The sequence below is a fragment of the Rattus norvegicus genome, chromosome 15 (assembly GCF_036323735.1).
Source record: "Rattus norvegicus strain BN/NHsdMcwi chromosome 15, GRCr8, whole genome shotgun sequence".
Lineage (NCBI taxonomy): Eukaryota > Metazoa > Chordata > Mammalia > Rodentia > Muridae > Rattus > Rattus norvegicus.
In genome coordinates this window covers 46,500,752-46,527,862 of record NC_086033.1, presented here as the reverse complement: position 1 = coordinate 46,527,862, position 27,111 = coordinate 46,500,752, and the positions used below count along the sequence as shown (strand labels likewise).

Sequence of the window (27,111 nt, the reverse complement as noted above, 5' to 3'; positions counted from 1 at the left end):
AGAATCTCGAACACATGGGCAGTGGAGAAATTTCCTGAACAAAACACCAATGGCTTATGCTCTAAGATCAAGAATCGACAAATGGGACCTCATAAAACTTCAAAGCTTCTGTAAGGCAAAGGACCCTGTTGTTAGGACAAAATTGCAACCAACAGATTGGGAAAAGATCTTTACCAATCCTACAACTGATAGGATTTGTATATACAAAATATACAAAAAACTCAAGAAGTTAGACCGCAGGTAGACAAATAACCCTATTAAAAGATGGTGTTCAGAGCTAAACAAAGAATTCACACCTGAGGAATGCCGAATGGCTGAGAAACACCTAAAGAAATGTTCAACATCTTTAGTCATAAGGGAAATGCAAATCAAAACAACCCTGAGATTTCACCTCATAACAGTGAGAATGGCTAAGATCAAAAACTCAGGTGACAGCAAATGCTGGCGAACATGTGGAGAAAGAGGAACACTTCTCCATTGTTGGTGGGATTGCAGACTGGTACAACCATTCTGGAAATCAGTCTGGAGGTTCCTCAGAAAATTGGACATTGAACTACCTGAGGACCCAGCTATACTTCTCTTGGGCATATACCTAAAGATGCCCCAACATATAACAAAGACACGTGCTCCACTATGTTCATAGCAGCCTTATTTATAATAGCCAGAAGCTGGAAAGAACCCAGATGCCCTTCAACAGAGGAATGGATACAGAAAATGTGGTACACCTACACAATGGAATATTACTCAGCTATCAAAAATAATGACTTTATGAAATTCATAGGCAAATGGATGCAACTGGAAAATATCATCCTGAGTGAGGTAACCCAATCACAGAAAAATGAGTGCACACATGGTATGCACTCATTGATAAGTGGATATTAGCCCAAATGCTTGAATTACACTAGATGCACAGAACACATGAAACTCAAGAAGGATGACCAAAATGCAAATGCTTCACTCCTTCTTTAAAAGGGGAACAAGAATACCCTTGGGAGGGAATAGGGAGGCAAAATTTAGAACAGAGGCAGAAGAAACACCCATTCAGAGCCTGCCCCACATGTGGTCCATACATATACAGCCACCCAATTAGATAAGATGGATGAAGCAAAGAATTGCAGGCTGACAGGAACCGGATGTAGATCTCTTCTGAGAGACACAGCCAGAATACAGCAAATACATAGGCGAATGCCAGCAGGAAACCACTGAACTGAGAATGGGACCCCCTTTGAAGGAATCTTAGAAAGGACTGAAAGATCTTGAAGGGGCTTGAGACCCCATATGAACAACAATGCCAACCAACCAAAGCTTCCAAGACTAAGCCACTACCCAAAGAACATACATAGACTGACCCTGGGGTCCAACCTCATAGAAGGCAATGAATAGCCTAGTAAGAGCACCAGTGGAAGAGGAAACCATTGGTCCTGCCACGACTGAACCCCCAGTGAATATGATTGTTGGGGTGAGGGTGGTAATGGGGGAGGATTGGGAGGGGAACACCCATACAGATTTGGAGGGGGAGGGGTTAGCGGGATGTTGGTCTGGAAACCAGGAAGGGGCATTACAATCAAAATGTAAATAAGAAATACTTAATTTAATAAAGATGGGAAAAATATTTTCTTGTAAACCTTCCTCTGGTCAGAAGTTAGATCATTGATCTTAGAGTCAATCCGGAGTCCAGCTCCAGAGTGCACACTGGAAGTCCCTCCAACACACCAGCTCTCAGGTTCACCCCTGGTAGACAACTCACATTATCAGGATGCTCATCTAATTCTTCTGTTTTGTTCAGAGGAGCCATGCCATGAGTCTTTCATTTAACATCCTTATATCCAGAGTATCACTACTTCATGACATACAAAAATGCATGGCGATTCTTCCATTTCCAACATTCCGCCCTCTTTAGAAGTGCAGACAACAGCTTTGGATTAGAGTTCGAATGCCCGCAGGGGCAGCATAGTTGTTTATCTTGGAGTCATTATCCTGTAAGTTTCCCCTTCTGTACCTGCAGACTGTGGAAGCTGAGGTCCTCCACTGACATCTATGTGACTCTACCACACAGCTACTGTGTACATAAATTTGTCAAGTGCTTTTCTCCTGGTAAACGTGCATGTTCAAGTTTTTAAAAGGGAGTTATTTCTGGTGTGTTTTAGTCTACTGCCAGTCAGTACATAGACAGTATTAAAACATTAGGATAGCCATTTCCACAACAAATAGATTGCTAGTTCCAGTTTGGAACAAGTTCTTTCCTCTGGTGGCTTATGTAACTTGCCCAAAGGGAAGCAGACATTATTTTTAGGTGAGTTATTTTATTAAGACTACACAATATTCGTCCATTTCCAAGATCCCTCTTCCTTTAGAAGTGCAGAGGTTTGACAACAGCATCGAATTAGAGTCCAAATGCCATCAAGGACAGCACAGTTGTGATTATTATTATCCTGTGTGCCTTGGGGTCATTATTATCCTGTAAGTTACCCTCTCTGCCTGCAGACTATGGAATTTGAGGTTCTCCACTAACATCTATGAACAGTTCTGAGAACTTTGAGATCTCAAAACTCTAAGTCCTTGCTTTGCCAACCTGACAATCTGAGTTTCATTCCTGGATCCCTCAATGGAAAGACAGAATCAACTCCAAAATGCTACTCTCAAACCCCAATGCAAGTACCCTGGCATGTGCTTGCCCATACTCACGCATACTGTATACACACACACACACACACACACACACACACACACACACACACACTCCAATGATGATGATGATGATGATGATGATGATGATGATGATGACGACGACGATGATGAAGAAAACAGAATTTTTCCCGCACTATAGTAGGCACAACTATTTGTTCATATTCAGTATTAAATAGAACCAAATCAACAGATAGATGATTTAATTACTTTGAAAACAAGAAACTAATCAGTACATTAATTTGCTTATGTGACTTCAATGCAAATTAAATAGCATTAATAATTATATAAGATATATGTTTAAATTCAAAAAACCCAGGATAGCTAAAGCTATCCTCAACAATAAAAGGACTTCAGGGGGAATCACTATCCCTGAACTCAAGCAGTATTACAGAGCAATAGTGATGAAAACTGCATGGTATTGGTACAGAGACAGACAGATAGACCAATGGAATAGAATTGAAGACCCAGAAATGAACCCACACACCTATGTTCACTTGATTTTTGACAAAGGAGCCAAAACCATCCAATGGAAAAAAGATAGCATTTTCAGCAAATGGTGCTGGTTCAACCGGAGGGCAACATGTAGAAGAATGCAGATCGATCCATCCTTATCACCCTGTACAAAGCTTAAGTCCAAGTGGATCAAGGACCTCCACATCAAACCAGACACACTCAAACTAATAGAAGAAAAACTAGGGAAGCATCTGGAACACATGGGCACCGGAAAAAATTTCCTGAACAAAACACCAATGGCTTATGCTCTAAGATCAAGAATCGACAAATGGGATCTCATAAAACTGCAAAGCTTCTGTAAGGCAAAGGACACTGTGGTTAGGACAAAATGGCAACCAACAGATTGGGAAAAGATCTTTACCAATCCTACAACAGATAGAGGCCTTATATCCAAAATATACAAAGAACTCAAGAAGTTAGACCACAGGGAAACAAATAACCCTATTAAAAAATGGGGCTCAGAGCTAAACAAAGAATTCACAGCTGAGGAATGCCGAGTGGCGGAGAAACACCTAAAGAAATGTTCAACATCTTTAGTCATAAGGGAAATGCAAATCAAAAGAACCCTGAGATTTCACCTCACACCAGTGAGAATGGCTAAGATCAAAAACTCAGGTGACAGCAGATGCTGGCGAGGATGTGGAGAAAGAGGGACACTCCTCCATTGTTGGTGGGATTGCAGACTGGTACAACCATTCTGGAAATCAGTCTGGAGGTTCCTCAGAAAATTGGACATTGAACTGCCTGAGGATCCAGCTATACCTCTCTTGGGCATATACCCAAAAGATGCCTCAACATATAAAAGAGACACGTGCTCCACTATGTTCATCGCAGCCTTATTTATAATAGCCAGAAACTGGAAAGAACCCAGATGCCCTTCAACAGAGGAATGGATACAGAAAATGTGGTACATCTACACAATGGAATATTACTCAGCTATCAAAAACAATGACTTTATGAAATTCGTAGGCAAATGGTTGGAACTGGAAAATATCATCCTGAGTGAGCTAACCCAATCACAGAAAGACATACATGGGTATGCACTCATTGATAAGTGGCTATTAGCCCAAATGCTTGAATTACCCTAGATCCCTAGAACAAACGAAACTCAAGACGGATGATCAAAATGTGAATGCTTCACTCCTTCTTTAAATGAGGAAAAAGAATACCTTTGGCAGGGAAGGGAGAGGCAAAGATTAAAACAGAGACTGAAGGAACACCCATCAGAGCCTGCCCCACATGTGGCCCATACATATACAGCCACCCAATTAGACAAGATGGATGAAGCAAAGAAGTGCAGACCGACAGGAGCCGGATGTAGATTGCTCCTGAGAGACACAGCCAGAATACAGCAAATACAGAGGCGAATGCCAGCAGCAAACCACTGAACTGAGAATAGGTCCCCCGCTGAAGGAATCAGAGAAAGAACTGGAAGAGCTTGAAGGGGCTCGAGACCCCAAAAGTACAACAATGTCAAGCAACCAGAGCTTCCAGGGACTAAGCCACTACCTAAAGACTATACATGGACTGACCCTGGACTCTGACCCCATAGGTAGCAATGAATATCCTAGTAAGAGCACCAGTGGAAGGGGAAGCCCTGGGTCCTGCTAAGACTGAACCCCCAGTGAACTAGACTATGGGGGGAGGGCGGCAATGGGGGGAGGGTTGGGAGGGGAACACCCATAAGGAAGGGGAGGGGGGAGGGGGATGTTTGCCCGGAAACCGGGAAAGGGAATAACACTTGAAATGTATATAAGAAATACTCAAGTTAATTTAAAAAAAAAGATAAAAGCTCCTGAGATATAAATTGTCATCAATATTCAATTAATGTAAGAATTAAAGAAAACATGAAATGTTTGTTATATATACACACATTAAATATCACCTTTTGTCTTGTTTTCTAGGAGCATATATAGGCACAAAATATTATTAATACATACTCTCATGCATTAAACAAAGCAATTTTCTTTAAAGAGTCATTCTCGGAAACCACTACAGAAAGCATTATATACGAAGTGGTATATGTTCTATTGTATAAACCTATCTCATAATGTATAAACCAACCTTTATATTTAAAGATTACTGGAAGAAATGATTCAGAGCCGCCTGAATGGATATATTAGAAAATTACTTTATTTTTGGATGCTCATTTTTCAAGGAATAATTGTGTAATGTACTACCTGGACATATCACCCCATGTATCAGATTTGTCTATGTCTTTCCTTTCTTACAGATACACATTGTATACAAATTACATTGTTCCACTCTTGAACCTAAAGGGAATGACACAAGGGAGAAATGATAGTTAAAAATATTTCTATTTATATACTACTATATCTAGAAGTAGCATTCATGTTCTGAGAAAGTGGATGTTTGGAAATATTAGTGATTCAATTACAGACAGAATCCTATGCGTAATAAGTTATGTATATTAAAAGTTCACTTACATCTAGAAGTCTATATGCCATATCACATTTTAATGAATCTGTTTTTATTTCATAGAATAAATAAAGTTTTTTACTATTACTGTACCATAAAGTAATTTTATATTCCATACAATACTCCCCAATATCCATGCAGTAATAATGCTTAGCAAGGTGTTTACCCTGCCTGTGGAGATGTCAAAAACCTATTGTACATTTGTCATAATAAACCCAATGTATGAATAAAAAAATATATGTTTAAATGTACATATAATTTCCAACATCAAAGTGTGTGTGTGTTGGGTTGTGTCATCCATGCATTTAACTATGTGGGTGCACACACAGAGTCACATGCAAAGACCAGAGAAGAACTGGAATCTTACTCTATGATTCCCATCTCATTGCCTTGAGGTCTGAAGATAATACAGTAATTATATCAGGAACAGATGATTTTCTGCACATCAAATCTATGAATGTTCCTTTGCTCTTTCTTCAATACCAATCAACAAGCAAATTCAGTCCATGTGACTTTCATGTGTCTACTCAGTTAACCCAAGTGCTTCTTCAGAGAGTCATACATGGACCACGCAACTTCATCATGGTGTGTGGGATATGTCTCATCCACAGAAGAGCAATACCCTTGTAGAATGCATTTAAGCCTTGTTCTCCCTACATTTAGGAAATGGCTTTCATCAATGTGTTAGCATAGACAAGACTGGGTTTCAATCCAAATTTTAGCAGCTTCCATAGGACCCAGGGCAGTGTTGGCACAAAAATCAGCACTGTCAGAATCAGCTAGATATATTGTCGTGTGCCATAAATAGTTGTTTTCCTCACCAAGTTTGTTGGTATATATGGCTTTGAAGATGTCATAGAAGTTGAACTTGCAGAGCCCTTGCATGGAATAGCCAATCAAAGTTGGCTGGTCTGTATTGGTGAGTTAGCTATACTCCTTTGTGCTCCAGCAGATTGCACTCCCAGCCACCCCCCAGAGACCTCTGGATTCACAAATGAAACACACACACACATACACACACACATATCAGTTAATTTTAAATGCCTTATCTATCTCAAAAGCTGAGCAGTTCTAATCCTCCTCCTCCCCACAGCTAGCACACATTTCCCTACTGTAATCCTGACCTAATGCCTTCTAATTCTATATTTTATTTTTGTTTCCCTGGCTCCTTCTGGGTGGCTCCCTAGTCTTTGCTGCCAAAGACACTTCTGAGTAGTCCTTTGGGGCTGCATTCCTTCTCACCTCCATTTTGGATGATTTTCCTTCTGCAGATCTAAATCTGATCCATCTCCCTCCAAATCATGATACTCCACCTCTCCTCCCCTTCAGTTCCTAGCTCACACAAATCCAAAGGTCTCACCTCAGTCTAACTGCCTACTCATTGACCATTGGCTGTTTACTGATCAACCAAAAACCAATTGGGGACAAGGACCTTCAGCATTTGGACACTCAGATTCCCAATTTGGGAGGCAGGATTAATTCAAAGCATTAGAACCAATCCCCAACACTGGTCCTTTAGCCAAACCATGAACACTGTCTTCTTTTGGTATAACAGAATTCATAAAATGTGCCCCTCCGCTTTTGAGAGTCCCCCTGCATGAGGCATTTTATTAAATCCAAGGGAACAATAGCAGAGTACATCAGCCTGCAGTTTAAGACACCACCAAAACCACACAGCACAAAATACTCCACAGAGCCAAATTCACAGCAGTACCCTTTCAAGGCAGAGGCTGCCAGGTGCAGGGAACGTCAGGGGAGGCCCAGAGACCCAAGATCCCATTATGTACCACCTGCAGGTGTGGGGCTTTGAAGGGGTTCCTCCCCACCAGGTGAGTCAAGGATGAGAACATCCTCTTGCCTGCTATGGAGAACACCCACAAGGTGGCATGCAGTGCATGGGCCAAATAACATGCAGCTCATAAAGAGGCCGAATCTCATCCATTTTGGAAGAGCGTGCCCTTCACCTACACAAACTATTTGAAACACTCTTGTACATGTGAACATCACTGTAGAGGGCCGCAATAACATTCACCACCACTAGATGGCACTGGCTTCCACTGCGCCCCACGTGGAAGGCCAGGATAGCCTCCGCCATTACAAGATGGCGCCAGCCTTCGCCGTGCCAGCCGGCTCCCTTTCAGGAAGTTAACTGTGCACATGTGCAAGAGTGCCTTCATGCCAGGTCTTTGCCCACTCCGGGGCGTGCCTTATGAGATCATGGGTAAACAACCAATCAGGTGTGGGTGTGCCGCACTAGGGTGTTTATAAGCACGCCATGTTGGCGTGGCGGGTGCTTCCTCTTCTAAGATTAATAAAGTTGGTCACAATAAGGATTTCTATGTACCCGAGTGTTTCCTGCCGGCGGGAAGTCGCGCGCGGGATATTTGGTGCCGAAACCCGGGACAAAAAAGCTACATCATCGCCGGTGCCAAGAGGAGGCTCCGTTTCACGGAAGAAGTCCAGAAGCTGTGGGATGCGGGTAAGACTCTGAGAGACTATGTTTAGCCTTGATCTGTTCCAGCTCAGTCCCCTGCCAGACGCGGCAGGAGCCGCTATGGTTGCTCTGGCAGCCCTCGGGTTGTTTCTATTGACCTTTGAGTTTCTAGTTACCGCCAAACGGCATCAGAGGTCGCGTGGGAACTGCCCAGCTGTAACAGCAAAGTGGAGAGTGTTGGGGGAAGGGCAAAGCGTGTCAGAAACAGAGGGTAGTGAAAAGTTGCAACGAGAAAAGGATCCTGATCGATCTCAAGCACCAGGCCCCTCTGCAGTCTTACCACTGCCAGAGGCGAAAGATTGGGGAAAGAACGCCCTGGGTGAGGAGAAGGGAGGAGATAAAAGGAACACAGCATTTTGGGAGAAAAATTTTGTCTTTGTGCCTGTTAGAAGTGTACTTAAGCTCCGGCGCCGGCTCTGGGGACGCCGCGGCGTCCCTGCACTGACGCGACAGCTTTACAAAGTCATACTGATCAGATTTGATAGAAGCAGACCGCCTGAAAATTTATTCGGGAGAATCAAACAAAAGGACATCTCAGTGCCCGTGCACAGCCTGATGGAGTTAATGTAATTGGGTTGTGAGTAAATATATTCAGGGCTGTGTTTCACTCCCATACATTGGCAAATGTCAGTCGTTCTGCTCAGATAATATATCTCAGTATCTTACAGGAATTGGGTTTCAACACGTTGGTGGACTAGTCCAGGAATTGAGACAATCCATCGCCCATATCGACTCCACTCGAGTGGATAGTCACCGTGAACACCATCTGGTTTTTTCCCTCTTTGTCTATTGTATGTCTCTGGTGCACCAGGATGTCCCCATGTCTGTCAGTGTATGTCTGTGGTTTTTATTTCTCGTTGTTTAAATGTTTTATGTTTCATGTTCAAAAGAAAAAATGGTAAAAACTTTATCTGCCGGTCATTCACACCTTGACTTGGTTTTGACTCATTTCAAAAGGGAACAAATGAATAAAAAATAGTTTCAATCAGGTCTTTGAAGCACTGTGCCTGGAGCCAGGTGTCTAGATTAGCTGGAGAAGCTGCCCAGAGGCTAAGCGTCTACACGAGCTGATCTTAAAGGCGCCAACAGCTTCTCAGCTTCTTCGATACAAGAGTTGATAGCTGTTTCTCTTAGAGAGATCCCTGACTTACTATTTGACTCAACAGGTGACAAGGTGCTTCTCTTAAAATCATAGCTAAAAAGGTAAAAATGGTGTTTGGTCTAAATATTAAAGATATGTGTAGCCACTTCAATTTTGTTTCTCATTGGTTTTAAATGTATAAATATGCTCTACTTGCCTTGGTTATGGACTATTGGCTTTCAAGTTATTGGATATGGTTAAAAGGGTATAATATTGGTAACAGAAAGTTGACATAAAGCTGGTAATCTGGATGGAGTCATTCTAGATAGCGTGTGACATGGGCCAACCTAGGGAAACAGGTCTAAATTGAAATAATATTTTTATGGAATTATTATCCTAGAAACCAGGCTTCTAAAAGAATTTAGGACATTGTCTCTTTGTTGAGGTATTGGAGACCGCACCATCGTGCGTTCATATATAAGAATTGACAGTCAAACTTTGTACTAGTTTGTTGGGTCGAGTTTTGCTTTCCAAAGTTGTGGTTTGCCCTGGAGCTATCGGTATTTTTATGCTAATTTCCACTGCCCTAAGGACAGCTGCCTAGTCACTTACTCAGAACTCAGGTGATCTTGTGGCTGTGTTCTGGTGTTACAAAGAGAACTTAAAGATTGTGATTTAGGATTGCCAGTGTTACATTGACTAACTCAAACTTATTTTTAATTAAGGAAAAATCATACAGGTAGAGATTGTTACAAGATTTACGAAGGATTGATGAGGTTTTGGAACTTGTGAGAACATTACAGCCAGTTTACTTACTCCAACTGCCATTTCAGGATAGATTTAGAGGATTGCTAACAGCCTTATATTAGGTAATTTTGCTGCTTCTTCAGTGTAAGAAGTTAGAACTTAAATCTTTCAATGTATATGGAAATTTTTACTACAAACCTTTACTCTCAAAATGAGCTTTGATATTTGGGGAGTAGCTGTTACACTACTCCAGATAAGAATATTTGAAGCTAGGGCTAGAGAGATGGCTCAGCCGTTAAAGGCTAGGCTCACAACCAAAAAGAATATTTGAAGCTAATTTTAAGCTTCTAATGATATGTTAATTGGCTGAGTACCTCACCCTACCAGAGGACTTAGGTCTTTGTTATGCACATTGGAGATAAAGCTTCAGCTGTGTTAGTACAGAGTTGTGGACTGGAGTCATAGAAGTATTTTGAAAAGAAACCTGGTAAAACATCTTATTCCAAACAACAGTTAATTGGTTATTACAAAATACTGATATTTGGCCTATTACATATACAAATTTTTCAGACGAAATTGATAATTTTACTCTTTACATGCTTTTGTACTTCCTGTATATTTGTGCATACAACCCATAGGAAATGCGCTTACTGTATTTATAGGTGGTTCATCTAATGAAAAGGCTACATATATGATTGGATCACTTGTTTATTCTCTTGAGTTTCTATTGCTTCAACACAGATTATTAAATTCTGTAGTTTAGTCACTGTTTTTAAATCAAACTTTCAATTCACATACTGATACCCAATGTGTGGCTTGTGGTTTACAATTGATTTCAATTACTTAATGCTTTATTAGAGACAGGTTTTCTACTTAAAATCAGTGAGTGATTTCAGTGTAAATTGTCTGACAACTCACTGTCCTTTCAGTGCTCTGGCTCAGACAACTAAACAAAACCATAGACCCAGCTCTTTGAAAATGGTAATGGAGTTGATAACACACCCTCATGAAACGAGGAAGACTCCATTTGCTTACTTTCAACTCCCAGCCTCACCCTGCCAGCTCAGGGATTTCTAGTAAGACTGAATCTAGACGATATTTACAAGATTTGACATTTCTAATTAATGCTTATGTTTAGGTAAATAAAGTTTGTGCGGTGCTAGAGAAATGGCTTAGTGGTTAAGAGCACTAAATACTGTTCCTTTATAGGACATTTAAGAACTCAAACTGGATTGCCTGGGCTCTTTAGCAAGGGAGGACAAGATACCAGACAGATTATAGGCCTTACATAAGAACAATTAGTCAAAAAATCTCATTCTTTATATATCCAAAACAATAATGCTGGAGACAATAATTTGGTATACAAGTCAATTTATAAATACAAGTGCTCAGTGTCCTCAATTTAATCCTCGAGGACTTACCTTAATAAATAATATCTTTAATATATCTTAATAAATAAAAAGGGGGAGCTATCTCTGTATGCTAAATAATGCTCCTTTTATTTCAATTTTAAAATTTTGGATGCCAAAGTTTATGGCACCCTACAACTAGGCATACTTCTGCCTAGGTGAAATAGAGAGATCCACTTATTGACATGATCCTGTCCAGATATTTTATATGGGGAAGAGGGAATGTTTGTGTTTTTTCTACAGGATTCTACAAGAGTGTGCCAGCTGCCTGAGTGGTTGCTGAGACTTGCTGATCCTGGTTATTCAGCTCTCATGGTTCGGGTCCCTGGAGTCATCCCTCTGCCCTGAGAGGAAGATGAAAGATTCCCCTTTACCTTTTGTCATCACAGAGATTTTGCCATTGCTACAGTCAGTGTTACCGCTGCGTGTGTCCCGTCCCACTATGGCCTGCTCTCTGACCCTCTGTACACTGCTGCTTGCTGGAGAAGACTGGACTCCAGCCGTTGCTGCCCCCTTCATTTTCCCTGGTGACTCTTGCTGCCTTAACTGGTCATTTTACAGACTGTAGCTTTACAGGAATGCTACCTGCGTAAAGCTACAGTAGACTGGGGAACTCTGTCCTGGCTATGCAGATCTCAGAAATGGTTCCATTGTCTGCTGGTTGTTCCAGAGAAAAATGACTGATCCTGAACTGTCCTGGAAAAGACCTTGACACTTTCGCTGCTATTGTAGCAGCCATTACTGCTGCAGACATTGTGTCTGCAGTGTCTGGAGTTATCCTCCCCCAATCTATTGTTAGACAAGTACAGTGGGGTGAACTTTCTGGAGTAGTTACTAACAATTGGGAATTCTAAATTTTATTATAGGAGCGGCTTGACTACGGCCCTTGATGGTAACAGCTGAGGAAGACCAAATGAGGTGCCCACTACTTATCGGGAGTGGCTCTGTCTGGTGCAGCCCTATGCTGTGGATCAGTGTTCATACTATGGTTGGTTTGCAAACTCAGATCTCAACAGAAACGTGACAAGGCCGTTATCACTCAAGCACTTGTGGCCATTGTACAAGGGGCCTCCCCTGGAATTTGGTTATCTTGCTCAGGACTCTCTCTGTATCTGAGTTCTCTGCTCCTGCACCCCATGGATCTGTGGATCCATTGCACTGGGAGGAAAGGGACTCTCTCTGTATCTGAGTTCTCTGCTCCTGCACCCCATGGATCTGTGGATCCATTACACTGGGATGAGAGAGACTCATTGTTCCTTTGATCAGCCCTTCCACATCGCTGAGGTTTCCTCATTGCACGCGATAGGGTGATCATGACTGCTATAAAATAATATAAATTATAAGGGTGAGATGTAGAGGGCCGCAATAACATTCGCCACCACTAGATGGCGCTGGCTTCCACTGCGCCCCACGTGGAAGGCCAGGATAGCCTCCGCCATTACAAGATGGCGCCAGCCTTCGCCGCGCCAGCCAGCTCCCTTTCAGGAAGTTAACTATGCACATGTGCAAGAGTGCCTTCATGCCAGGTCTTTGCCCACTCCGGGGCATGCCTTATGAGATCATGGGTAAACAACCAATCAGGTGTGGGTGCGCCGCACTAGGGTGTTTATAAGCGCGCCATGTTGGCACGGCGGGTGCTTCCTCTTCTAAGATTAATAAAGTTGGTCACAATAAGGATTTCTATGTACCCGAGTGTTTCCTGCCGGTGGGAAGTCGCGCGCGGGACACATCACAACCTTCCTGCAAGCGTCATTCTGACCAAAGTTGCCTGCTTCTTTCTATGTTGCATTCCAGGGTGACTTAAATAAAATTATGATTGTAGAACTCACAGAACAAATAACTACAAGTCCCATGTTCCTAAAAAATGGTGAGTTCCCACTGCTATTACTATTTTTAGCAGTGAAGACTAAAATAGTCATATTGACTCAGTTGGCAGGTCTGTAAGACACACACACAAAAGATTTGACAAGTAAAAGAGTAGACATTTAACGCTTTGGTTTAAGATTTATTTCTCATTTATGCCTGCTTTTGCCTACATATGCTTATGTATGCTGTGCTCACAGAGACCAGCAGAGAGCATGACACTCTCTGGAATTGGACTTGAAACACGTTAAAATAGCGATGTGACCACAGGAAAGGGAACCTGTATCCTCTGCATAAGCAACAGGTTCGCTTACCCTCAAGCCATCTCTTTGGCCCATCAGATATCAATCTTTGCAGTGATGTTCACATGCTATGTCCTACTTACATTCAGAACCCTAAAGGCTGGGTTATCTTTAACACCTTAACCCACCCTTCTCACCTCTAAGTGTAACTGAAAAGCTCTTTGGAGCAAACTACTCCCACAGGAAGTTTATAAAGCTTTCTACATTCTGGTAACTTCTATCTTCTGGGGCAAATCTGACTAGAGTTCAGTAGTCCCCAGAGTCGACCTTCAGAGAGATAATGGTCTGTCTCCATCTTTAAAGAGTCCAAAACAGTAATGATAATCACTTTGTTATAGGAGTGGGAGAGTTATTTCACTCAACAGTCAGGTCCCCTGGGCACCGAGTTCCATTATCCTATGTGTGTGTATGTGACATTGCTTTGTGAAAAACTAGTGACAAATATATCAAGATTCTAGTTGGTGCCAGAGAGACTCTGTGACTGTGTTTCCATTTTTTTAGACTTCTAAATTAGAAATTGGATTTAGCAATAAGAAGTTGGGATAAAAATAAGTTAGAAATAATCTTTAAAAGGGTTGTTTTGACTGGCTAGTCACACATAATGATGACCCCCTTAGAGTAGAGCCATGTGTTCCTAATATCACCTGTGACCAACACGTTCTTCAGTGATTGACACAAGAAAAATATTCAGGATCGAATAAAATGACCAAGTGTCCAATAAAACTCATTTTTATCCACCAGCAACCCAACTAGTCCAGGCAGTTCTGATAAAGCCTGGCTTGAATGTAACATATTAAAAAATCTGGACAAATTTTGATAAATCACTTCAACTTCCCGCCCACTCTCATCTGTTACTACCAGAGCTGGGGTGAGATTTCTGTTGCATTGTTATGAAGCTTGTTAATCACTGTGTCCCTGTGAACACAGTTAGTTGTGTCCACCCACTGAGTTCATTCTCTTGGCACACCAGAATGAGCTTATAATTAGAAGAAATCATATTGTCCTGACATTTGGAGAGCTGAGGCTCATCTACCCTTCACCAGTCACCCATGAAACATGCCACTTCAGAACTTGTCAACTTCTCCTTGGCAATGAGTAAATTCATTTGCCAATATTTTGCTAGGAATCTGTTTGGACACTTTGCTCAGGAAACAAACATCTCTGTCAAGAGATATCGAAAAATGGGAAGTAAAGAGAGTCACCCCCAAAGTACCCTGAATATCACTTGGTAACAAGAGAAGTAAGGAAGGAGGGAGAAAGGGAGGGAAGAAGGAGAGAAAGGGGGAGAGAAGAAGGGGGAGAGAGAGGGAATCTTTAATAGAAAAGATTTGTTAAAGGCTGAGAAAAGTCAAGAGCATTATCTTGTCCATATAAACATCCTATGACTCAATATTATCAAAGAAAAGAAAGTTACATATATTTCACCATGAAGCTAACATTCCCTATGGTTGAGGGCTTGTCATGCCTTCACAACACACTTGGAATAAAAGGTCTATGTCCCCTTTCCATGAGTCTGTGTTCTCACCTTTTTTGTGCACAACAGTAGAACCAATAACCTCCAATTTGCCATTATAAAAACTATGTTGGAATGTTGCTTTTAAAACCTTGAAAAGTCTGAAACATATATTCACACCAATGTCTTTGGGGACCACTAGTCTTGCACAGTCTCTCATATTATTTACTTGGCTCTTCCAAGTGTGGGCAGGCAATTACAAGAATCAAGGAAGTACAACGTAGCTTCTAAGAGCACAAATGTTGTGGTTCAGCAAGATCTTGTTTATAGCAGAATGAATCTCAACTATTCTGTCTGATTCTCTAGCAAAAAAGTACATATTCTAGACTCGAAGATGTGCAAAATAAAGTTCCACAAATAAAGCTGAGGTTCCTGGGGTGGGTGGGGCTGTTTCTTACCTGAGTTGAGTGGAAGGCATCTGCCCAGGCAGCAGAACAGAAACAATTACAGAAAAAAGATGTGAATGCATTAATTAGAATGCATCAGAGTGAGAAAGTAGACAACTCAAATTCCAGGTGCTACCCACAAAGCAATGTTCCAGAAGTAGCTATTTGAGGACTAACCTTTGCCAAGAAAACAAGTTTGTTTCCTGTTGGGACCAATAGTACTTCCCTTGTTCTAGGCTTTTATCTTTGAGGGTTAGATGTGAGCATCAGGTCAAGCATTGTCATTCAATAAACGAATAAAACCTGATTGTGTCTAATGCTGAGGAACGACCAAAGCAGAGACATCTCTGCAGCACAGTGCCCTCCATCTCTGAAGCTGTGTCCAAACATCGAAAGCCCAAAGCACATATGCTTCTCTCCAGATTAGGAAGTTTCTCTCCAGACTGGACATGCTATCCTGTTGAAGTCTCACAACATGTGAATCAGATGTTGAGAACTTTCTTTCCAATCTGCAGAAGTGGAACCTGAAAAGTGTTTCATCTAGGTCAGAGGACAGTCATCACCAAGTGCATTTCTCTGGGGTTGTCTTCCCCCCCTCCCCCGAGCTGGGGACCAAACCCAGGACCTTGTGCTCTACCACTGAGCTAAATCCCCAACCCCTGGGGTTGGTTTTTTAAAAGGAGTGCTTTACACTTTAAATCCTAAGTGTAATGGATATTTGATGTAGAATACTGGTAGTGTACTATATCCAGGCACACTTCTGTCTTTTTTGACCTCTACTGTGTTTCAGAGTTTTTCCAACTATTTTCATTCCTTTTTCACAGGCCAGTTAGTCTTGGAAACTTGGCCATTCTGAATACATTGTTTAGAATCCCACATACTCGGTAACATTGTATTATAATTGCTTCCCTGTTTCAATTCATGGAGACTACATGTCACTCAACATTTAGCTTTCTTCATATTGTGCCATCCAAATAGTCCCCTCACCATGAGCACAGTAACCAGTTTACTGTAGTTGATTCATTGGCTTCAAGTTAGTTTATACTACAGCCTCATACACCAACTATACACCATGGAAATAACATAATAATCCTTACTAAGGTGTCACTTAGCACTTGTCACTTCTTAAAGACCTCACTGTGACTGCACACTAGAACTGAGCTGGTGCAGAAGATGTGCCAACTGTAGCATTGGGTTGATAGTTGATTTGTCCCACGTAAATCTGAGTCAGCTTAAGCAATCTGTGCTCAGATTGTTTGGGGTTCAAAACTGGCACTAGGCAAAATAAATACCAATGGCAAAGGTCAAACTGTAGGTGGCATAGAGTTGGAGAAAAAAATCCCCAAATAGAAAACAATTTGAGAGATTGTGGAAGGGTTGGGAAAATGAGTGATCTAACAGGGACTAGAGCAGGAGGTTTGAAAATAAAGGAAAAATGGTGGAGTATGCAGTCAGAAAGACACCTTTTGACCTTTTTCCTGCTATAAGGCTAGCTGGCCCAGGAGCTTCTGAGTAGTCTCCTTGTCTCTACTTTCTATCATAGTCCAAACACATATTTTAATCTGTCTTCTTATGTGAGTTCAGTCAAAAGTCATCTTTTGACCATGTCCCTTCATAGATTCTCTGATTCCAATGCTGGAATACTGTTACCTTCATGTCTATTCTTTATTTTATAACACTTAAATGTTAAAAACCAGGTGTCATTAGTTAGGGTTCTCTAGAGTAACAGAATTTATAGAATGAATATATATATGCATACATATATGTATTATAGTATATGTGTGTGTACATGTATGTATTTATGTGTGTATGTTATATATAATCCATGTATATATGGAATTTATTAGAATGACTTATGGACTGTGGTTTAGCTAATCTAGCAATGGCTGCCTATGAATGGAAGGTCCAAGAATTCAGTAGTTATTCAGTCCTCAAAGCTGGATGTCTCAGCTGGTCTTTAGCATATGTTGAAATTCCAAAGTAGGTTTTAATGCCAGTGAAGGAATGGACTTGCTAAGGAGAAGAGAGCAACCAGGCAAAGAACAATGTAGGCTGCCAGCAGAAAACATAACCCAGATTAGAGATGGATCTTCCTACCTCAAAAGATCTGTATTGAAGGTATGCCTTTCCATCTCACAGAGCATCTACTTCATATTAAGCAGGTGTGCCCTTCCATTTCTGAGTTTTAGTTAATTCCAGATGTAGTCAAATTGACAACCAAGAATAACCATGACACTAGGCTAACTTTGTAGGCAGTGTTTAATTTAATATTGTAATCCTAAAATACAGCCACAATGTCCATTCTAAAAGCTGGAGAGGTGGTTCAATGGGTAAAGTGGTTGCCACATGAGGAAGACCTGAATTTGAAGATCCTGAACTCACATAAGAAGACAGATTAAAATATGTGTTTGGACTATGATAGAAAGTAGAGACAAGGAGACTACTCAGAAGCTCCTGGGCCAGCTAGCCTTATAGCAGGAAAAAATATACCAAAGAGACTTTGCCTGAAAATGAGGAAGGCAAAGACCAACACTCAACATCCTCTGAGCTCTCTATACAATATGCACCCACACACACATGCACATAGAGATTTTTGTTTCTTTGTTTGTTCGTATGTTTTAGACAGGGCCTCACTTTGTAACTCTGGCTATCTGGGAACTTGTTATGTAGACCAGACCAGCCTGGAACTCATAGAGATCTACCTGCCTACCAAGTGTTGGTATCAAAGGCCACCACACTCAGGTGAGATTTTGTCTTTAATTCCATTCTAATATCCAAAATAAATAACCATTACAAAACAGATCCAAATGCATTGTCTCTGACATGTCTCCATCTTATTGCTCTCTAGTTCTATATAACTCTTAGAATCTTAGGTTCATTTTATAACATTCTGAAAATATTGGAAAATCTTGATAATGTCAATCAAGGTGTCAAATCCCATTTTTGGACAATTTTTATTTCATTAACTCATCCGTCAACAAGTATCAGTAGATACTAATGTTTTTAAGTGCATAGTTCAGGTTCTGAGAATATAAGAGTAAACCAATTTAATCTCAGGCTATCAGCCTGTAGAAGAAAACCACTGTGAGAAAAGAAGGCAGCTGAAAGGAGATGTTGCCTTGGGGTAGAAACCTAAGCAGTCACTATGCACAGTTGGGTGTGCCTATAATCCCAGCTACTTGAAAGGCAGGGGCAGAAAGATAACTTGACCCCCTATACTATATATAAAAAATTTAAAAAACATCTTCCCACACTTTCCAATGATCACTAAATGGCATATCACCTAACACAATATAAATGCAATGTTTATGCAATATAAATGCAATTGTATAGTTGCCCTACTATACAGTTTAGATAATAACAATGAGAAAAACTCCAGATGTAGTCATCAGAAACAATGTAAAAAATATTTTTGACACACCATTGGCTGAATCCATGGACACAAAATTCTTCAGCTACAGAGAGTTTGCATATGTAAGACATTTATGCCACTTACTGCCTGTCAAAGATACACAGATTTCTCTGAGACAATGCATTCCAGACAGAAGAAATGAAAAGACTCCAGAAAGAAACTTGTATAGTATGTTTGCAAAGAGGAGAGGCCTGGTTGAAGGAATAAACGAGGGGAAGATGGATTGGATGTCAAAGGTAAGTGGGAACTGGTCAAGGAGGACCTTTTAAGTCTCAGTAAGTGTAAGGCTTTGGAGGGTTTAGGTAAAGAAATGTAATCAATGAGCTTTGAAAGAACCTCTCTTGCGTCCAGAATGTGGGGCAAAAATAGCTAAGAAGAAAAGGTCACCCACAAGACTATTGTAACAGTTGGGTAAAAGGTTTTGGTGACTACAAACAAAACAATGGCACAAGAGATGGGAAAGTCCTGGGCTACATTTTGAAAGTGAAATCTATAGAATTTGAAGTCAATATATATTCTGGAATTCTCTGTGATTAGGAATAGAAATCAGAAGATGTCACTTTGGAAGACTTAGGGAAGGGGGAAAGCATCGAACCAGCCAAGGAAATTGCCACCAGAAATTATAGTGGGGAAGGCTACTCAAGGGAAACTGTCATAGACACAGTGCTTCTTGTTTAGTGTGGAGCATGTGTCCCTTATCCTTTAGTAGCAAGATGAGGAAGAATGGTAGTACTTTAGGAGGTCAAATGCACTGTTCACACAAGTTGCAGTGGTAGTGACTATGTTAGTGTTCCTTTGTTTTGAAGAGACGACATGGCCACAGCATCTCTTATGAAAAGAAGCATTACTTAGAGCTTGCTTAGTGTTTCAGAGGTTTAGTTCATTATCATCATGGCAGAAAGCATGGTGGCACACAAGCAGACATAGCGCTAGAGAAGTAGCCGAGAGTTCGACATCTTGATCCAAAGAAAACAGAAAAGAAGAGGCACTAGGCCTAGCTTGGGGTTTGGAAATCTCAAAGCCTACCCCCAGTGGAGTACTTCCTCTAACAAGGTCACTCCTGCTCTATCAAGGCCATACTTCCTAATCTCAAGTAATGCCACTCCATAGTGACTAAGCATTCGTGTGTGTGTGTGTGTGTGTGTGTGTGTGTGTGTGTGTGTGTGTGTGTGTGTGTTTGCCTATGGGGGTTATTCTTTTTCATGCCATCAGAATTGACCAACCAATTTTATTACAATTCAAATTAAAATTTCAACGATGAAAAATCAAAGGAACTAACAGATGGGGAACTGGTACCATGGGGGCAGGGGTATGAAGATCGAGCTCAATTACAGAAAATAAATTTTCTGTCTTTAGTGGTGAAACGTGGCTTTACAAATAATAGAGCTGCCTGCTCTCCCTGGGATTAACTCTTTCAAAGCCATTTTCTTGTTGTGGTGCTTTACCAACAGGCTGATCCTGGCCAGAAGTTCTGCCTTTACTCCTCAGAAATTATGATTAATTGCTTCTCTAAGAGGAAATGGCTTGCTTTTTTGCACATTATTTAACCCTGTGTGTCAAGAGACAAGGTTTGCAACTGTCAGTTTTACTAACAGATTGCACACTTACTTCCAAAATAGTAAGTAGTATCTGGAGCTAAGCCCAGCATTGGCCACCAGAGTCCAGAGGAAATGGAAAGACCATTCCATGCCACATAATTCTCTGTTGTTCCAATGCTTCTGAAAAGGACCATTTTAGCTAATGTACATATGTACATAGTTTGACATAATCATGGCCACCAAAAGGAGCTGGTAGAATGAAAGCAGGATTTCTCAGCAGTCAGAACTGTATCCTATGGGCAAGGAGGTGGAGCAGTACCCAGAAAGCACTGCACAGTACAGACCTCTGGGCAGAGCTAGGGCAGTACCCAGAAATCATTAGGAGAGGTAAGGACTTCTGGAAAGAGGTGGGGTAGCGTCCCAGACATTTCTAAGGAACACATCTTGGTCCCTGCATCCCGTCAGCACTCTCAGAAGAATTTGTGATCAGAAGGTTGGCATAGCACCCCAACAAAGTCAAACACAGGGAAAATCAGGGCTATCAAAGGCTGAGGAAATGTGTCTAAAATATTCTTTTCAGGTGATATTTGTGCTGAGTGCAATCCCAAAAGAGATGGTGTTAGAAAGACAGCCTTGGTGCTCACAGCCAAGGCCACTGCTGTGGGCAACTGTGACAAGGAGTGGAGAACAGACAGCAGGCATGGGGTAGGAGCACACTTTTCTGCTCATGTTGCTGAATTATCACCAAATGGGATTAAGGTGTTGCAATCTAAGAGTGCAGGAGGAAGACAGAAGGTTGTGAAGACCCTCGAGTCCCTGTTCCCTGAAAAGACAGTTGTCTGTCTCCATGTGGAACTAGAAAGAGAGAAAATGGTGCTTAACACAGTCACACACACACACACACACACACACACACACACACACCATAGCCATGCGGGGGGGGGGGGCTTTCCTTTATCCCTGGAGAAACAGCTGCTGGCCTGGGGTGATTATGTCAGCTTCTCCTTCCTTGTGACCCTGTAACTCAGTCCTAAGCTAATAAAGTGCATCACACACCCAGTTTTCTAGCTTTGTGGCTGAGTTGGGAATGATAATGGCAGTGTGTGCCAAGTACACAGAGGGAAAATACAGAACCTGCTGGAAGATCTTTACTTTCCGGGGAATTTTTAATTCAACCCTAGGGACTCAATTTACATACAGAGATCACATTCACTGGATGGACGTACAAACACACACACACTGAATGTCAATAGAGGACTGTGATTACTCTCCCCTCAAAACTGTTTCACATATTTAACACCAATTTTCCACTTTAAACTGTGAACAACTGGAGACTTATAGGTGAGATTCTCTTAACATTTAAAGTCTTGTGTGGTTGGGAGTTTGTGTAGGGGGTTCTCTCCAACTGTGCATGTGGTGTGTGTCCACGTGTGTGTGTGTGTTTCTATAATAAAATGGTAACATATCTCCAGGGAATAAATTATTAGAAACAAGTACCAAGTCACATTGGACATGAATAGGTTACTTCCTCATCCTCACAACAAAGTCTTCATTGTGGGGTTCTGTCTCTGCCAGTGGAATCCTTCTCAGAAATGCTTGATTTCCAGTGGTCATTTCAGAAATAGACCTATGCCAAATGAAATTATAGTGGTGAGTTGTCAATAAATTGAAAGGATGACATTTAGCTAAGAACAAAGAGATTTCTGGGCATCAAAATACAGACCAAAGTGGCTTGGGTTTGTCTTATCTACTAAGAGAATGAAGACCATTGTCAGCAATCAGACCGCCAATATTCCAGAAAGCATTGGCACAACCCTGAGGGCATACACACGGCCACATAGGAACCCTCCGGAGGGACTTCAATCCTATCAATGTAGATCCCAGTCTCCTTGGAAAGAGCTAGAAATGGTAGGGAAAATAGAAAGGTCCTGACCACTGTCTGCACCACCTTCAGCTGTGTTCAGAGTCAAGAGTCATGGGGCTTCCATAACATGATGCGGTCTGTGTGAGCTCACTTCCCCACCAACGTCGATACTCAGGAGTGGGGGCATTTGGTTGAAATCTGAAAGATCTTAGTATAAAAAATTTATCCACAGGGTCTGAATGAAGATAGGTACTGATTGTTCTGTCTCTCGGGCCCAGAAGGATGATTTAATCCTTGAGGGAAATGATATTACACTTGTTTCAGATATAATGGTTCTGATTCAGCAAGCCACAACAGTTAAGAACAAGGGTGTCAGGAAGGTTTTGGATGGTTTTGGATGGTATCTATATGTCTGAAAAGAGTTAGAGCATCAGGCTGATGAGTAAGACTTCAGTTACCAACTACAGAAACAAGATCCCAGTTCATCAGTACAATTTGGGATGTCTCTGGGGAAAATAAAGAGCTGTTATTGGTGTCAGGGTGAGGGTGTGTGTTTAATAAATCTCAGAAATCCAAACTAATTTTAAAAAGACCTCTGCATACTAAGACATTGATTAGCTCCTTCATAACAAACAGATTAATGTTGTGTACTTATTTAGTATAAGTTGTTCATATAAACTCATGTTTAAAATCTAAGACATGTTTCTTAAATCTAAGATGTCAACTGGGATAAATCTGTGCACTGAAGAAAATGATTAGCATTATCATGTTTCTGTCTTAACGTACTGTAAGTCCTATATTAGCAGTTCATTTACTTATCCCCAATAATTAGAGTAATATTAATTTCATTTCAAATAGATTATTGCATGAACACAAAGGTCTTAAAGTATTATGCCAATGTTTGTAGAAGAGAAATGTGGAATAAAGGGGGAAGAAATGCCTAGGTGTGTGGAACACTGTCTGTGTAAGTGTAAGGACCAGAGATTGTATCCTCAGGTCTAAACTAACCTGTGATTCCAGCCTGCTGGGAAAACTGAGATGGTACCTGCAGAGCAAGCTGGATAGCCAGACTAATCCAAGTCATAGCCCAGAGTTACGTTGAGAAACCTTGCCTCAGCAAATACAGTAGAGTGATAGAGGAAGGCTCTACATGCCAACCCCAAGCTTCCAAACACACATAGGTGAACATGCACCTGCACACACATGTGCACCCACGCACATATGAACATACATACATGTATACACACAAACCACACACACATACACATGCAACACATGGCAAACCAAACTAACCAACCTCCCACAAATATATAGATCTTCATCAGGAGTGACTAAAATGAATATAAAACATCTTTTACGAGTACAAATGTTTTGCCTGTATGTATGTATGTATGTATGTATGTATGTATGTATGTAATCATGCATGTATGTATGTATACATTTGTGCCTCATACATACCTGGTGCCTGCAGATGTTTGTTTGATCCCCTGGAACTGGAGTAAAGGATAATTGTTTACCACCATATGGATGCTGGAAACCAAATCCAGGTTCCCTGCAAAAAGCAACAAGTGTTTAATGTCTTAACCTGTGAGGCTTCTCCTCAATCCAATAATATCGTTTGCACACATAATTCTACTAGCTGAATACTTAAGTAAGTACTTACTAGAAGATCATGTATAGCAAAACCCCGTGGGAGAGAGAGCTCATCACCCAGACAGGTGGGCACTCCTGAGACTGCAGGGCAGGAGAGACCTCCAGTACTGCCCACCCTTGCCCACATCCCAGGCCCAAGAGGAAACTGTATAGGGCCTCTGGGAACAGGAAGATATGGGCACTCAAGCTGCAGGTACCATGCAGTGCAGACACCCCCCGAATCTGAAGGGACATGGTCAAACAGCTCCCTGCACCAAAATCTCATGAGAGGGAGAGGTAAACATTGAGAGGGGCAGACATGCTTGGGAAGCCAGAGGACACTACACTCTGCACACATTTCTGACTCTAGAGGTAAACGACTAGCACCATCCCAGCCCCTGTGCACAGGGACCCAAGAAAGGGCTGGGCAGGCCCTTCTGGTTGCTGCCCTTGCAGAGAGCTGAAAACCAGCCCCAGAGGAGCAACTTCATGCCCAAGACCAGAGGTAAGACCAATTCTTCTGCTCCAAGTGAACTGACTGGTGGACTCAGGACACACACCCACAGGAACAGTTGAAGACCACTAGACAGGAAAGACTACACACCTGAAAGCAGAACACTCTGTTCTCATAACTGGTTGAAAAAAAAAACAGAAAAACAAGTCTACAGCACTCCTGACACACAGGCCTATAGGACGATCTACCACGGTCAGAAATAGCAGAAGAAAGTAACACCAGAGACAACCTGATGGCGGGAGGCAACCGCAGGAACTCAAGACTACAGGGAATCATTGGAGCACAATTCTCCCACCAAAGCAAACACTGAATATCCAAACACACCAAAAAAGCAAGATCTAGATTATAAATCACATTTGATCATGATGATAGAGGACTTCAAGAAAGACATAAAGAACTCCCTTAGAGAAACACAGGAAAACATAAATAAACAAATAAAAGCCTATAAAGAGGAATCACAAAAATCCCTGAAAGAATTACAGGAAAGCACAATCAAACATGTGAAGGAATTAAAAATGGAAATAGAAGCAATAAAGAAAGAACAAAGGGAGACAACCCTAGATTTAGAAAACCAAAGAAAGAGACAAGGAACCACAGATACAAGCATCAGCAAGAGAATACAAGAGATAGAAGAGAGAATCTCAGGAGCAGAAGATTCCAAAGAAATTATCAAAACAACTGTTAAAGATAATGTAAAACAGAAAAAGCCACTGGCCCAAAACATACAGAAAATCCAGGACACAATGAGAAGATCAAACCTAAGGATAATAGGTATAGAAGAGAGTGAAGACTCCCAGCTCAAAGGACCAGTAAATATCTTCAACAAATTCATAGAAGAAAACTTCCCTAACCTAAAGAAAGAGATGCCCATAAACATACAAGAAACCTACAGAACTCCAAATAGATTGGACCAGAAAAGAAACTCCGCCCCGTCACATAATAGTCAAAACACCAAATGCACAAAACAAAGAAAGAATATTAAAAGCAAGAAGGGAAAAAGGTCAAATAAGATATGCAGGCAAACCTATCAGAATTACACAAGACTTCTCACCAGAGACTATGAAAGCCATAATATCCGGAACAGATGTAATACAGAACCTAAGAGAACACAAATGCCAGCCTGGTTACTGTATCCAGCACAATGATCAATTAACATAGATGGAGAAACCAAGATATTCCATGACAAAACCAAATTTACACAATACCTTTCTACAAATCAAGTCCTACAAAGGATAATAAATGGTAAAGCCCAACACAAGGAGGCAAGCTACACCCTAGAAAAAGCAAGAAACTAATCATTTTGCAACAAAACAAAGAGAAGACAAGCACAGAAACATAATCCCACATCCAAATACGAATATAACAGGAAGCAACAATCACTATTCCTTAATATCTCTCAACATCAATGGAATCAATTCCCCAATCAAAACACTCAGATTAACAAACTGAATATACAATGAAGACCCAGCATTCTGCTGCCTACAGGAAACACACCTCAGAGACAAAGACAGACACTACCTCAGAGTAAAAGGCTGGAAAACAACTTTCCAAGCAAATTGTCTGAAGAACCAAGCTGGAGTAGCCATTCAAATATCGAATAAAATTGATTTTCAACCAAAAGTCACCAAAAAAGATGAGGAAGGACACTTCATATTCATCAAAGGAAAAATCCACCAAGATGAACTCTCAATCCTAAATATCTATGCTCCAAATACAAGGGCGCCTACATGCATAAAAGAAACCTTACTAAAGCTCAAAGCACACATTGCAACTCACACAATAATAGCAGGAGATTTCAACACCTCACTCTCATCAATGGACAGATCATGGAAACAGAAATTAAACAGAGACATAGACAGACAAAGAGAAGTCATGAAACCAAATGGACTTAACAGATATTTATAGAACATTCTATCCTAAAACAAAAGGATATACCTTCTTCTCACCACCGCATGGTACTTTCTCCAAAATTGACCATATAATTGGTCATAAAACAGGCCTCAACAGATACCGAAAGATAGAAATAATCCCATGCGTCCTATCAGACCACCACGGGTTACAATTGGTCTTCAATAATAATAAAGAAAGAACACCCACATATACCTGGAAGTTGACTCAATGAAAACCTAGTCAAGGAAGAAATAAAGAAAGAAATTAAAGACTTCTTAGAATTTAATGAAAATGAAGGTACAACGTACCCAAACTTATAGAAAACAATGAAAGCTCTGCTAAGAGGAAAACTCATAGCTCTGAGTGCCTGCAGAAAGAAACAGGAGAGAGCATATATCAGCAGCTTGACAGCACACCTAAAAGCTCTAGAACAAAAAGAAGCAAATACACCCAGGAGGAGTAGAAGGCAGGAAATAATCAAACTCAGAGGGGAAATCAGCCAAGTAGAAACAAAAAGGACTACACAAAGAATGAACAGAACCAAAAGCTGATTCTTTGAGAAAATCAACAAGATAGATAAAACTTTAGCCAGATTAACCAGAGGACACAGAGAGTGTGTCCCAATTAACAAAATCAGAAATAAAAAGGGAGACATAACTACAGAATCAGAGGAAATTCAAAAAACCATCAGATCCTACTATAAAAGCTTATATTCAACAAAACTTGAAAATCTGCAGGAAATGGACAATTTCCCAGACAGATACCAGGTACCGAAGTTAAATCCAGAACAGATAAGCCATTTAAACAACCCCATAACTTCTAAATA

General features: G+C 41.0%; 1 pseudogene; it reads right to left on the bottom strand.

Annotated features, from left to right (window-relative positions):
• Positions 1–6,188: 6,188 nt before the first annotated feature.
• On the bottom strand, positions 6,189–7,561 carry Slc25a3-ps1 (solute carrier family 25 member 3, pseudogene 1; annotated as a pseudogene).
• Between the last annotated feature and the right edge of the window lie 19,550 nt (positions 7,562–27,111).